The 14,488-nt window shown below is 30.1% G+C and overlaps 1 protein-coding gene across 1 annotated transcript in view; it reads right to left on the bottom strand.

Moving 5' to 3' along the window:
- LOC136029186 (inositol-trisphosphate 3-kinase B-like) overlaps positions 1 to 906 on the bottom strand; it is a 113,955-nt gene extending 113,049 nt beyond the window's left edge. The window contains exon 1 of the mRNA XM_065707311.1: positions 761 to 906. The gene's annotated coding sequence lies outside the window, so the exon portion shown is untranslated. The remainder of the gene's footprint in view (positions 1 to 760) is intronic.
- Between the last annotated feature and the right edge of the window lie 13,582 nt (positions 907 to 14,488).

The following is a 14,488-nucleotide window of genomic DNA, read 5'->3' as shown; positions in this document are numbered from 1 at the left end:
AACCAAAACTCTAAAACTCGGAATTTTGATACCAATAGTTACATAAAAAGAATTGCATTTTAATGCTGATTTTAGATATATAGGTTTCATCAAGTTTGGTCTTACCTATCAAAAGTTACGAGCCTGAGAAAATTTGCCTTATTTTAGAAAATAGGGGAGCCCCCCCCCCTAAAAGTCATCGAATCTTAACGAAAATCACGTCATCAGATTCAGCGTATCAGAGAACCATACTGTAGAAGTTTCAAGTCTTTTACTGTTTTAAAAAGTGGAGTTGAAAGAAAGAGTCAAACTTTAGCGTAAAGAGCGGGGCGTTAAGGAGGGAACAGCCCCTTTCATATACAGAGTAATTTTTGTTTGTTTTAAGATTTAATATCATTCCTTACTTTGAGTAAAAAAAAACATGTTTTTTTTATTTAATATTAAATAGAACTCTTTCTTATTTTCATTCAGCACAGATTTACGCACCAATTTACCTCATCAGTACTGATTTTAGCCTCGCTTGAAAAGCATGCAGAATGGACTTTTTCTTTTAAAATACTTTTGACTTAGATTTGAAGATTTATCAAGGATTTCTCGTAGTCTTTTTTTTTGTATTCCGTAGTTTCCTTAGAATTTATTTCCTTAGAAGTGTGTAATTTTATTTTCTCAAGAAGGGACTAAGATTCCATAGATATGCAATAAATCCGTAAAAGTGGAAACACCGAATCCAGAGTGCCTCAAAAACTATTTTGCACCTCCAATTCTTAATTTTGAAAATTACCTCTTTTGGGTATTTTCTTTGAAGCATACTTTTTATGGGTGTATTCACTGAAACATTGAAAAACGACAAAAGTCTCTCCCTTTAGATCTCGGAAAAAGACATTTTGCTCCCGTCCCCAACAATTCCGTAAATTTGTGCCACAAACCAAACACACAGTTCGACTGGGTTAATGTTTGCCAAGGGTACCCGATCAGAATATTTAGAGGAAAATGTGAACGAGCCTCAAGAAAAACATACTTATATCCAACCAAACAACTACAACGTGGTATCCAATTGGCAAGCATGATATGTTTCCTTCTATCAAAACACCGTCACACTTTAAACTGGTTTATGTAAAGAGCATTGAAAAATTGAATCTTGCCAATTATACAAAAGAAATTGATAAACTGATAAGACTAAAGGTGTGAGTAAGCAAACATTATTTCGGGCTAATTAGTAGCATAAAAGGAAGTGTAACAAAAGCCCATCAAACTAAGTCCCAACTTTGTGATGTTTTTTTTCAGGCAAAGTCGCCCAAGTAAAAACAGCTTTTCGTTCAACAGACAGACCAGATAGACCAACAAAATGTGCTCTAACCTCAGATATCCTTCCAACCTCCGCACGAGAGTCATGAAGTGCCCCTTCTGTATTCGCGATAATTTCACTATAAGGTATTTTCGAGGGGGCTATATATATATATATATATACATATATATATATATATATATATATATATATATATATATATATATATATATATATATATATATATATATATATATATATATATATATATATATATATATATATATATATATCTATATATATAAAAATAAGTTGTCTGTGTGTGGATCTGTGGATGGATCAGGTGACGTCATGTTTGTCCGCATATGACGTCTGAATTATTTCACACTAATACAAAAGAAGAAAAAAACTAAAAAAGGTAAAAACTACAAAAAAAACTAAAAAGAAAAAAAAAACTAAAAAAGCTAAAAAACTAAAAAAAACTAAAAAAAGGTAAAAATCTAATAACTAAAAAAAACTGAAAAAAATAAAAAAAGGCAAAAACTACAAAAAAAATAAAAACTAATAAAAAAAACTAAAAAAGCTAAAAAACTAAAAAAACTAAAAAAAACTAAAAAAAGGTAAAAAACTAAAAAAAACTAAAAACTAAAAAGAAAAAAACTAAAAAAAGGAAAAACTGAAAAATAAAAGAGAAAAAGAAAACTAAAAAAATATGAATAAATATATATAAAAATAAGTTGTTTGTGGGTTATGTCTGTCTGTCTGTCTGTCGAGTGACGTCGTGTTTGTCCGCATATGACGTCTGAATTATTTCACACTAATACAAAAGAAGAAAAAAAACTAAAAAAGGTAAAAACTACAAAAAAAACTAAAAAGAAAAAAAACTAAAAAAGCTAAAAAACTAAAAAAAACTAAAAAAAGGTAAAAAACTAAAAACTAAAAAAAACTGAAAAAACTAAAAAAAGGCAAAAACTAAAAAAAAACTAAAAACTAATAAAAAAAACTAAAAAAGCTAAAAAACTAAAAAAACTAAAAAAACTAAAAAAAGGTAAAAAACAAAAAAAAACTAAAAACTAAAAAAGAAAAAACTAAAAAAAAGGAAAAAACTGAAAAATAAGAGAAAAAGAAAACTAAAAAAATATTAATAAATATAAAAAATATAAATATAAATATAATATAAATTAGCAATCAACAAAGCAACGAGACACAAATGACGACCGGGACACAGGGAGTATAAATGACGACCAGGACATAAGTAAAAAAAAAACTAAAAAACTAAAAAAATGGTAAAAACTACAAAAAAAACTAAAAACTAATAAAAAAACTAAAAAATCTAAAAATCTAAATAAACTAAAAAAGAAAAAAAAGAAAAAAGGAAAAAAATAAAGGAGAAAAACAAAACTAAAAAACGAATGTATATACAGACCGGGACACCGGGATACAAATGACGACCGGGACACAGGGAATATAAATGACGACCGGGACACAGGGACATAACTACAATGGGGACGCCGGGGGGCACAGGGGGATATAAATGACGACCGGGACACCGGGACACAAGGAATATAAATGACGCCCGGGACACTCAAAGAGAAATCACAGACTGGAACACCGGGACACAAATGACGACCGGGACACAGGGAATATAAATGACGACCGGGACACAGGGACATAACTACAAAGGGGACGCCGGGGTGCAAAGGGGGATATATAAATGACGATGGCGACTCAGGGAATGGTCGATTAGCAATCACCATCAACAAAGCTCAAGGGCAATCATTAGAATCATGAGGTATAGATCTGAATACGGATTGTTTTCCCATGGACCATTATATGTTGCATGTTCAAGAGTCGGTAAACCTGACAATCTATTTATATGCACAGACAATGGGACAGCAAAGAATGTTGTATATTCGCAAGTTTTACGTAGTTAAAAACATATATATATATATATATATATATCTATATATATAAAAATAAGTTGTCTGTCTGTCTGTGGATGTGTGGATGGATGTGTCAGGTGACGTCACCTGAAAAAACTGGATCAGGTGACGTCAAAACTGAAAAAACTAAAAAAAGGCAAAAACTACAAAAAAAACTAAAAACTAATAAAAAAAATAAAAAAGCTAAAAAACTAAAAAAAACTATAAAGGTAAAAACCAATAAAAAACTAAAAAAAAACTGAAAAAACTAAAAAAAGGCAAAAACTACAAAAAAAAACTAAAAACTAATAAAAAAAGTAAAAAAGCTAAAAAACTAAAAAAACTAAAAAAACTAAAAAAAGGTAAAAAACTAAAAAAAATAAAAAATAAAAAAAAACTAAAAAAAAGGAAAAAACTGAAAAATAAGCTAAAATAAAGGTAAAAACCAATAAAAAACTAAAAAAAAAAAGGAAAAAACTAATAAATGACGACACTCAAAGAGAAAGCGACCAGGACAAAAGGAATGTTCGATTAGCAATCAACAAAGCACCGGGACACAGGGAGTATAAATGACGACCAGGACATAAGTAAAAAAAAAAAAACTATCTATATATATAAAAATAAGTTGTCTGTGGATCTGTGGATCGTGGATCAGGTGACGTCACCTGAAAAAACTGGATCAGGTGACGTCAAAACTGAAAAAACTAAAAAAAGGCAAAAACTGCAAAAAAAACTAAAAACTAATAAAAAAAATAAAAAAGCTAAAAAACTAAAAAAACTAAAAAAAGGCAAAAACTACAAAAAAAACTAAAAACTAATAAAAAAGCTAAAAAACTAAAAAAACTAAAAAAAAGGCAAAAACTACAAAAAAACTAAAAACTAATAAAAAAAATAAAAAAGCTAAAAAACTAAAAAAACTAAAAAAACTAAAAAAAGGTAAAAAACTAAAAAAACTAAAAACTAAAAAAAAACTAAAAAAGGTAAAAACTAAAAAAACTAAAAAAGAAAAAAATAAATGACGACACTCAAAGAGAAAGCGACCAGGACAAAAGGAATGTTCGATTAGCAATCAACAAAGCACCGGGACACAGGGAGTATAAATGACGACCAGGACACAAGTAAAAAAAAAAATTAACAAAACTAAAAAGAAGGTAAAAACTACAAAAAAACTAAAAAGAAAAAAAAACTAAAAACTAATAAAAAAACTAAAAAATCTAAAAATCTAAATAAACTAAAAAAAAAAAAAAAGGAAAAAAATAAAGGAGAAAAACAAAACTAAAAAACGAATGTATATACAGACCGGTACACCGGGATACAAATGACGACCGGGACACAGGGAATATAAATAACGACCGGGACACAGGGACACAACTACAACGGGGACACCGGGGGAAACAGGGGGATATAAATGACGACCGGGACAAAAAAACTAAAAAGAAATAAAAACTAAAAACTAATAAAAAAAACTAAAAAATCTAAAAATCTAAATAAGCTAAAAAAGAAAAAAAAAGGAAAAAAATAAAGGAGAAAAACAAAACTAAAAAACGAATGTATATACAGACCGGGACACCGGGATACAAATGATGACCGGGACCCGGGACACAGGGAATATAAATGACGACCGGGACACAGGGACACAACTACAACGGGGACACCGGGGGAAACAGGGGGATGTAAATGACGACCGGGACACCGGGACAGGGAATGGTCGATTAGCAATCACCATCAACAAAGCTCAAGGGCAATCATTAGAATCATGAGGTATAGATCTGAATACAGATTGTTTTCCCATGGACCATTATATGTTGCATGTTCAAGAGTCGGTAAACCTGACAATCTATTTATATGCAAAGACAATGGGACAGCAAAGAATGTTGTATATTCGCAAGTTTTACGTAGTTAAAACCATATATATATATATATATCTATATTCACAGGTGGGACATAGGGACACAACTACAATGGCGCGTAACTATTATGGCGCGTAACGACTTACACGCGCGGGGGGGCTTGGGGGGGGGCGCGAAGCGCCCCCACCAACTAGGTGTTGGGGTGGCGCGAAGCGCCACCCCAACAGCTAGTATATATATATATATATATATACTAGCTGTTGGGGTGGCGCTTCGCGCCACCCCAACACCTAGTTGGTGGGGGCGCTTCGCGCCCCCCCCAAGCCCCCCCGCGCGCGTAAGTCGTTACGCGCCATAATAGTTACGCGCCATTGTAGTTGTGTCCCTATGTCCCACCTGTGAATATAGATATATATATATATATGGTTTTAACTACGTAAAACTTGCGAATATACAACATTCTTTGCTGTCCCATTGTCTTTGCATATAAATAGATTGTCAGGTTATCCCCCTGTTTCCCCCGGTGTCCCCGTTGTAGTTGTGTCCCTGTGTCCCGGTCGTCATTTATATTCCCTGTGTCCCGCGTCCCGGTCATCATTTGTATCCCGGTGTCCCGGTCTGTATATACATTCGTTTTTTAGTTTTGTTTTTCTCCTTTATTTTTTTCCTTTTTTTTTCTTTTTTAGCTTATTTAGATTTTTAGATTTTTTAGTTTTTTTTATTAGTTTTTAGTTTTTATTTCTTTTTAGTTTTTTTGTCCCGGTCGTCATTTATATCCCCCTGTTTCCCCCGGTGTCCCCGTTGTAGTTGTGTCCCTGTGTCCCGGTCGTTATTTATATTCCCTGTGTCCCGGTCGTCATTTGTATCCCGGTGTACCGGTCTGTATATACATTCGTTTTTTAGTTTTGTTTTTCTCCTTTATTTTTTCCTTTTTTTTTCTTTTTTAGTTTATTTAGATGTTTAGATTTTTTAGTTTTTTTATTAGTTTTTAGTTTTTTTTTCTTTTTAGTTTTTTTGTAGTTTTTACCTTCTTTTTAGTTTTGTTAATTTTTTTTTTTACTTGTGTCCTGGTCGTCATTTATACTCCCTGTGTCCCGGTGCTTTGTTGATTGCTAATCGAACATTCCTTTTGTCCTGGTCGCTTTCTCTTTGAGTGTCGTCATTTATTTTTTTCTTTTTTAGTTCTTTTAGTTTTTACCTTTTTTAGTTTTTTTTTAGTTTTTAGTTTTTTTAGTTTTTTACCTTTTTTTAGTTTTTTTAGTTTTTTAGCTTTTTTATTTTTTTTATTAGTTTTTAGTTTTTTTGTAGTTTTTGCCTTTTTTTTTTAGTTTTTTGTCCTGGTCGCTTTCTCTTTGAGTGTCGTCATTTATTAGTTTTTTTCCTTTTTTTTTTTAGTTTTTTATTGGTTTTTACCTTTATTTTAGCTTATTTTTCAGTTTTTTTCCTTTTTTTTTAGTTTTTTTTTATTTTTTATTTTTTTTAGTTTTTTACCTTTTTTTAGTTTTTTTAGTTTTTTAGCTTTTTTACTTTTTTTATTAGTTTTTAGTTTTTTTTTGTAGTTTTTGCCTTTTTTTAGTTTTTTCAGTTTTTTTTTTAGTTTTTTATTGGTTTTTACCTTTATAGTTTTTTTAGTTTTTTAGCTTTTTTATTTTTTTTATTAGTTTTTAGTTTTTTTTTTGTAGTTTTTGCCTTTTTTTAGTTTTTTCAGTTTTGACGTCACCTGATCCAGTTTTTTCAGGTGACGTCACCTGATCCATCCATCCATCCATCCATCCATCCATCCATCCATCCACAGACAACTTATTTTTATATATATAGATATATATATATATATATATATATCTATATATCTATATATATAAAAATAAGTTGTCTGTCTGTCTGTGGATGGATCAGGTGACGTCACCTGAAAAAACTGGATCAGGTGACGTCAAAACTGAAAAAACTAAAAAAAGGCAAAAACTACAAAAAAAACTAAAAACTAATAAAAAAAATAAAAAAGCTAAAAAACTAAAAAAACTAAAAAAAGGCAAAAACTACAAAAAAAACTAAAAACTAATAAAAAAGCTAAAAAACTAAAAAAACTAAAAAAAGGCAAAAACTACAAAAAAAACTAAAAACTAATAAAAAAAGTAAAAAAGCTAAAAAACTAAAAAAACTAAAAAAACTAAAAAAAGGTAAAAAACTAAAAAAAATAAAAAATAAAAAAAACTAAAAAAAAGGAAAAAACTGAAAAATAAGCTAAAATAAAGGTAAAAACCAATAAAAAACTAAAAAGAAAAAAAGGAAAAAACTAAAAAAAATTTTCATCTAAAAAAATAAAAAAAACTAAAAAAGGTAAAAACTAAAAGAACTAAAAAAGAAAAAAATAAATGACGAAACTCAAAGAGAAAGCGACCAGGACAAAAGGAATGTTCGATTAGCAATCAACAAAGCACCGGGACACAGGGAGTATAAATGACGACCAGGACATAAGTAAAAAAAAAAAAACTATCTATATATATAAAAATAAGTTGTCTGTGGATCTGTGGATCGTGGATCAGGTGACGTCACCTGAAAAAACTGGATCAGGTGACGTCAAAACTGAAAAAAATAAAAAAAGGCAAAAACTACAAAAAAAACTAAAAACTAATAAAAAAAATAAAAAAGCTAAAAAACTAAAAAAACTAAAAAAAGGCAAAAACTACAAAAAAAACTAAAAACTAATAAAAAAGCTAAAAAACTAAAAAAACTAAAAAAAGGCAAAAACTACAAAAAAAACTAAAAACTAATAAAAAAAATAAAAAAGCTAAAAAACTAAAAAAACTAAAAAAACTAAAAAAAGGTAAAAAACTAAAAAAACTAAAAACTAAAAAAAACTAAAAAAAAGGAAAAAACTGAAAAATAAGCTAAAATAAAGGTAAAAACCAATAAAAAACTAAAAAAAACTGAAAAAACTAAAAAAGGCAAAAACTACAAAAAAACTAAAAACTAATAAAAAAAGTAAAAAAGCTAAAAAACTAAAAAAACTAAAAAAACTAAAAAAACTAAAAAAGGTAAAAAACTAAAAAAAAATAAAAAATAAAAAAAAAACTAAAAAAAAGGAAAAAACTGAAAAATAAGCTAACATAAAGGTAAAAACCAATAAAAAACTAAAAGAAAAAAAGGAAAAAACTAAAAAAAATTTTCATCTAAAAAACTAAAAAAAACTAAAAAAGGTAAAAACTAAAAGAACTAAAAAAGAAAAAAATAAATGACGACACTCAAAGAGAAAGCGACCAGGACAAAAGGAATGTTCGATTAGCAATCAACAAAGCACCGGGACACAGGGAGTATAAATGACGACCAGGACATAAGTAAAAAAAAAAATTAACAAAACTGAAAAGAAGGTAAACACTACAAAAAAACTAAAAAGAAAAAAAAAACTAAAAACTAATAAAAAAAACTAAAAAATCTAAAAATCTAAATAAACTAAAAAAGAAAAAAAAAGGAAAAAAATAAAGGAGAAAAACAAAACTAAAAAACGAATGTATATACAGACCGGTACACCGGGATACAAATGACGACCGGGACACAGGGAATATAAATGACGACCGGGACACAGGGACACAACTACAACGGGGACACCGGGGGAAACAGGGGGATATAAATGACGACCGGGACAAAAAAACTAAAAAGAAAAAAAAACTAAAAACTAATAAAAAAACTAAAAAAATCTAAAAATCTAAATAAGCTAAAAAAGAAAAAAAAGGAAAAAAATAAAGGAGAAAAACAAAACTAAAAAACGAATGTATATACAGACCGGGACACCGGGATACAAATGACGACCGGGACACAGGGAATATAAATGACGACCGGGACACAGGGACACAACTACAACGGGGACACCGGGGGAAACAGGGGGATGTAAATGACGACCGGGACACCGGGACAGGGAATGGTCGATTAGCAATCACCATCAACAAAGCTCAAGGGCAATCATTAGAATCATGAGGTATAGATCTGAATACAGATTGTTTTCCCATGGACCATTATATGTTGCATGTTCAAGAGTCGGTAAACCTGACAATCTATTTATATGCAAAGACAATGGGACAGCAAAGAATGTTGTATATTCGCAAGTTTTACGTAGTTAAAACCATATATATATATATATATATATATATATATATATATATATATATATATATATGTATATATATATATATATAAATATATATATATATATATATATATATATATATATATATATATATATATATATATATATATATATATATATAATATATATATATATATATATATCTATATTCACAGGTGGGACATAGGGACACAACTACAATGGCGCGTAACTATTATGGCGCGTAACGACTTACGCGCGCGGGGGGGCTTGGGGGGGGGGGGTGGGGGCGCGAAGCGCCCCCACCAACTAGGTGTTGGGGTGGCGCGAAGCGCCACCCCAACAGCTAGTATATATATATATATATATTATATATATATATATATATATCTATATTCACAGGTGGGACATAGGGACACAACTACAATGGCGCGTAACTAATATGGCGCGTAACGACTTACGCGCGCGGGGGGGGCTTGGGGGGGGCGCGAAGCGCCCCCACCAACTAGGTGTTGGGGTGGCGCGAAGCGCCACCCCAACAGCTAGTATATATATATATATATATAATATATATATATATATATATATATATATATATATATATATATATATATATATATATATATATATATATATATATAATATATATATATCTATATATATAAAAATAAGTTGTCTGTCTGTCTGTGGGTCTGTGGATCTGTGGATCAGGTGACGTCATGTTTCGGCTGACGTCATGAAATTAGTTGTCGTCATTTTTGTTATGACGATGCTTAGTGTATTGTAAAACACATTAATTTGGTTAATAATATACCATTTAAAACACCAAAATGAACATGCTGGAGTAGTCACTCGGTGAGAGAGGGTGTCAGAACGGAGAATGAAGGTCCCAGGTTCAAATCCTGGTTAGGCTAAAAAAGGTAAAAAACTAAAAACTAAAAAAAAACTGAAAAAACTAAAAAAAGGCAAAAACTACAAAAAAAACTAAAAACTAATAAAAAAATAAAAAAGCCGAAAAACTAAAAAAACTAAAGAAACTAAAAAAAGGAAAAAACTTAAAAAACTAAAAACTAAAAAAAACTAAAAAAAAGGAAAAATGAAAAATAGAAGAGAAAAAGAATACTAATAAATTAAAAATAAAAATAAAAAAAATAAAAAAGATAAAAAGCTAAAAAAGGCAAAAAACCAATAAAAAACTAAAAAGAAAAAAAGGTAAAAAACTGAAAAAAAATTCATCTAAAAAACTAAAAAAAAAACTAAAAAACGTAAAAACTAAAAGAACTAAAAAAGTAAAAAAAAACTAAAAAAAGGAAAAAAGTGAAAAATAAGTGGGATATAAAACAGGGGGATATAAATGACGACCGGGACACCGGGACATAAGGAATATAAATGAATCAGAAAATACAACTCATGTTTCCAAATGACGTCGTTTGGAGCCCAAATTGAAAATCCAGATCAATTTATGTCTACTTTCAAAGTAAAAGGGCAAATTTATCATAGAGCAGGGTCTCTTCTACCATTCTCAGGCGAGAATCATAAATTTTTACAATTGTACTTCATCAGTGATAGAAATTCTGAATTGAATGCACGTTGCGAAATTCTCTCCCAACACTGAAAGGGCAATCGTTTCCCAATTACAACATCTTTTCCACGAAAAATAATAATTTAGTGCGTCTGTTCAAAACAGCCATCGATTTGATGCCTACTTATACGTATAAAATTGTTATTTCCGCTGACAAAACGCCTCCTGGCCAACATGTGCGTAGATACAATGCTCCAACTATCGACGAAGTGGCCATCGTGATGGTCGGTGATCAGTTTTTACCTCGAGATATTATTCTCAGGGTTTCCACCACACGTGCTACGACTTCTAACTATCTATATATATAAAAATAAGTTGTCTGTGTGTGGATCTGTGGATGGATCAGGTGACGTCACCTGAAAAAACTGAATCAGGTGACAAAACTGAAAACTGAAAAAACTAAAAAAAAGGCAAAAACTACAAAAAAAACTAAAAACTAATAAAAAAATAAAAAAGCTAAAAAACTAAAAAAACTAAAAAAAGGCAAAAACTACAAAAAAAACTAAAAACTAATAGAAAAGCTAAAAAACTAAAAAAACTAAAAAAAGGCAAAAACTACAAAAAAACTAAAAACTAATAAAAAAAATAAAAAAGCTAAAAAACTAAAAAAACTAAAAAAACTAAAAAAAGGTAAAAAAACTAAAAAAACTAAAAACTAAAAAAAACTAAAAAAAAGGAAAAAACTGAAAAATAAGCTAAAATAAAGGTAAAAACCAATAAAAAACTAAAAAAAACTGAAAAAACTAAAAAAAGGCAAAAACTACAAAAAAACTAAAAACTAATAAAAAAAGTAAAAAAGCTAAAAAACTAAAAAAACTAAAAAAACTAAAAAAAGGTAAAAAACTAAAAAATAAAAAATAAAAAAAACTAAAAAAAAGAAAAAACTGAAAAATAAGCTAAAATAAAGGTAAAAACCAATAAAAAACTAAAAGAAAAAAAGGAAAAAACTAAAAAAATTTTCATCTAAAAAACTAAAAAAGGTAAAACTAAAAGAACTAAAAAAGAAAAAAATAAATGACGACACTCAAAGAGAAAGCGACCAGGACAAAAGGAATGTTCGATTAGCAATCAACAAAGCACCGGGACACAGGGAGTATAAATGACGACCAGGACATAAGTAAAAAAAAAAACTAACAAAACTAAAAAGAAGGTAAAACTACAAAAAAAACTAAAAAGAAAAAAACTAAAAAAAGGCAAAAACTACAAAAAAACTAAAAACTAATAAAAAAGCTAAAAAACTAAAAAAACTAAAAAAAGGCAAAAACTACAAAAAAAAACTAAAAACTAATAAAAAAAATAAAAAAGCTAAAAAACTAAAAAAAACTAAAAAAACTAAAAAAAGGTAAAAAACTAAAAAACTAAAAACTAAAAAAAAAACTAAAAAAAAGGAAAAAACTGAAAAAATAAGCTAAAATAAAGGTAAAAACCAATAAAAAACTAAAAAAAACTGAAAAAACTAAAAAAAGGCAAAAACTACAAAAAAAACTAAAAACTAATAAAAAAGTAAAAAAGCTAAAAACTAAAAAACTAAAAAAACTAAAAAAGGGTAAAAAACTAAAAAAAATAAAAAATAAAAAAAAAACTAAAAAAAAGGAAAAAACTGAAAAATAAGCTAAAATAAAGGTAAAAACCAATAAAAAACTAAAAAGAAAAAAAGGAAAAAACTAAAAAAAATTTTCATCTAAAAAACTAAAAAAAAACTAAAAAAGGTAAAAACTAAAAGAACTAAAAAAGAAAAAAATAAATGACGACACTCAAAGAGAAAGCGACCAGGACAAAAGGAATGTTCGATTAGCAATCAACAAAGCACCGGGACACAGGGAGTATAAATGACGACCAGGACATAAGTAAAAAAAAGAACTAACAAAACTAAAAAGAAGGTAAAAACTACAAAAAAACTAAAAAGAAAAAAAAACTAAAAACTAATAAAAAAACTAAAAAATCTAAAAATCTAAATAAACTAAAAAAGAAAAAAAAAGGAAAAAAATAAAGGAGAAAAACAAAACTAAAAAACGAATGTATATACAGACCGAGACACCGGGATACAAATGACGACCGGGACACAGGGAATATAAATGACGACCGGGACGCAGGGACACAACTACAACGGTGACACCGGGGGAAACAGGGGATATAAATGACGACCGGACACCGGGACAGGGAATGGTCGATTAGCAATCACCATCAACAAAGCTCAAGGGCAATCATTAGAATCATGAGGTATAGATCTGAATACAGATTGTTTCCCATGGACCATTATATGTTGCATGTTCAAGAGTCGGTAAACCTGACAATCTATTTATATGCAAAGACAGTGGGACAGCAAAGAATGTTGTATATTCGCAAGTTTTACGTAGTTAAAACCATATATATATATATATATATATATATATATATAATATATATATATATATATATATATATATATATATATATATATATATATATATATATATATATATATATATATATATATATATATATATCTATATTCACAGGTGGGACATAGGGACACAACTACAATGGCGCGTAACTATTATGGCGCGTAACGACTTACGCGCGCGGGGGGGGCTTGGGGGGGGGCGCGAAGCGCCCCACCAACTAGGTGTTGGGGTGGCGCGAAGCGCCACCCCAACAGCTAGTATATATATAAATAAGTTGTCTGTCTGTCTGTGGATCAGGTGACGTCATGTTTCTGTGTCGGCTGACGTCATGAAATTAGTTGCCGTCATTTTTGCTTTGACGGTGACGTCATTAATGGTATTTAAGACATGCGTTCACGGAAAAATGTTTAATTGTAAAATGACTGAAGAACCTACAATGGCAACAGCCGAGGAAGCTTCTCAAAGAGTCTATGCCAAAACACTTGCTGCTGATAGAGAAAGTAAGAAAGAAAGCGTGCCAGGAATCACAAGAACAGAAAGAAAACAGGCTTGCAGCTGATAGAGAAAGTAAGAAAAGAAAGCGTGCCGAGGAATCACAAGAACAGCAAGAAAACAGGCTTGCGGCTAAAGAACGCAAAACAACGCAGTTAGATGAAAATCCACCTGGAAAGCGAGAGTCAAAACATATCAAAACTGAAAATGATAGCGATGATGATTGGGTTTGGGATTTTGACTTGGATAAGGTCATCAATGCCTACCAGATTTAAGTTAAAAAACAAAGGTTCGGCGATATGTACTTCATAGTGACGCTGAAAAATAAAGAAGAAAAAAAAAACTGAAAAAATGTGAAAAACTAAAAAAAAACTAAAAAGAAAAAACCACTCAAAGATAAATTACAGACCGGGACACAAATGACGACCGACACAGAGGAATATAAATGACGACCAGGAACCTCAAAGAAAAATTACAGACTGGGACACCCGGACACAAATCCCGACCGGGAATATAAATGACGACCGGGACGCAGGACACAACTACAACGGGGACGCCGGGGGCACAGGCGGGATATATAATTGACGACTGAGACACAGGGATTGTTTGAATAGAAATTACAGACGGGGATACCGGGACACAAATGACGACCGGAACACTGGGACACAGGGAATATAAATGAAGACCGGGACACTCAAAGAGAAAATACAAACTGGGACACCAGGACACAAATGACGACCGGGACACAGGGAATATAAATGCTATTTATATGCACAGACAATGGGACAGCGAAGAATGTTGTATATTCGCATGTTTACGTAGTTAAAAATATATATTTATATCTATCTCTATTCACAGGTGGGACACAGGGACACAGCTACAATGGCGCGTAACT

The sequence above is a fragment of the Artemia franciscana genome, chromosome 7, assembly GCF_032884065.1.
Source record: "Artemia franciscana chromosome 7, ASM3288406v1, whole genome shotgun sequence".
NCBI classification, from domain to species: Eukaryota; Metazoa; Arthropoda; class Branchiopoda; order Anostraca; family Artemiidae; genus Artemia; species Artemia franciscana.
Note: the sequence above shows the minus strand (reverse complement) of the source record. Positions and strands in the feature narration are given on the sequence as shown.